Here is a 1,700-nt window from a genome sequence, read left to right as displayed (position 1 = left end):
CATCTGCGAACAGTATGAGTTTAAGTACTTGAGAAACATCAAAAATATCATTTATGTAAACATTGAAAAGTTTTGGTCCCAACACTGACCCTTGGGGAACACCACATGTAATACCAAGTTTCTCTGAATGGTAATGCCCTATACTAACATATTGTTCCCGACCCGTTAGGTAACTTTTTAACCAGTTTCCAGCTTTCCCTCGAACACCATATCTTTCCAATTTATCCAATAAAATTGAGTGATTGATTGTGTCGAAGGCCTTCTTGAGATCAACAAAAATACCGACTGCATATTTATTTTTATCCAGTGCATTGGTAATTTCTTCTACTGCCTCAATTATCGCCATTGAAGTGGTTCTTTGCGTTCTGAAACCATACTGACCAACATTTATTATTTTATGTTTTTCAAGGAATTTTTCTAATCTTGAATTAAAAAGTTTTTCTAAAATTTTTGAGAATTGAGGCAGTAGTGAAATAGGCCTATAATTGGTAAAACTGTGTTTGTCATTACTTTTGTATAGTGGTATTACTTTTGCAATTTTCATTTTTTTCGGAAAACAACCAGACTGAAATGATAAATTACAGATATATGTTAAGGGACTAGCAATGTTCAGAATAACCTGTTTAACTACAGACATATTTATGTCATGATAATCCATTGAAGACTTACTTTTACATTTTAATGTGATATTTATTACTTCTTGCTCATTTGTAGCTGAAAGGAACAGTGAAAAGGGATTTGGTTTTATATTACTGATATTTTCATTTTTTTGACACGGGATGTCCGCTGCTAGTTCAGGGCCAACATTTATAAAAAATTTATTGAACCCATCAACAATGTTACTCATGTTGTGATTTACACCATTTGCATCAATGAAATATTCAGGATATGATGTTCCAGAAGATCCTTGTTTAATTAAGTTATTTAACACATCCCAAGTTCCTTTTATATTGTTTTTATTATCATATAATCTTCTTCTATAATAAAGTTGTTTACTCGTTCTTATAATATCAGTCAATTTATTTCTATATGCTTTATATCTTTGTTCCACTTCTTTTGTTTTTACTTTGATGAACTGTTTATACAGATTGTTTTTCTTTTTGCAAGCATTGATAATTCCTTTTGTAAGCCAAGGACTTTTTATCTTTTTTTTTCTTTGTCCTGTATTCGTTTACAGGACAATGTTTATTGTACAACATAGTGTAAATATCTAGGAAATTTTCATAAGCCTTGTCCACCTCTGACTCTTCATACACCGAACTCCAATCTTGTTGCGCTAAATCGAAATTGAAGGCATGAATTGCTTCTTCATTTATTGTTCGCTTTGCTATCGTAATCTTGGTATCTATTATTTTTTTTAAATCACAGTCATACAAAGTAAAAACTGGTAAGTGGTCAGTTATGTCACAGACAAGCAGACCACTATTAATTTGGAAATCCATGACATTAGTAAAAATGTTGTCAATAATAGTGGCGCTATGTGATGTTATTCTGCTTGGCTTTGTTATTGTTGGATATAGTGATAAGCTATACATCGTGTCAGAAAAGTCATCAATGGCTTTTATCCTTGTTGGGTTTAGCAAATCAATATTGAAATCCCCACAGATGAATAGTAATTTTTGGTTCACCGAAGAAAACACTTTTTCTATCCATTCATTAAAAGTGTCGATACTTGAACTGGGTGTCCGATATATGCAACT

The sequence above is a fragment of the Oreochromis niloticus genome, linkage group LG9, assembly GCF_001858045.2.
Source record: "Oreochromis niloticus isolate F11D_XX linkage group LG9, O_niloticus_UMD_NMBU, whole genome shotgun sequence".
In the NCBI taxonomy this organism is placed as follows: domain Eukaryota; kingdom Metazoa; phylum Chordata; class Actinopteri; order Cichliformes; family Cichlidae; genus Oreochromis; species Oreochromis niloticus.
Note: the sequence above shows the minus strand (reverse complement) of the source record.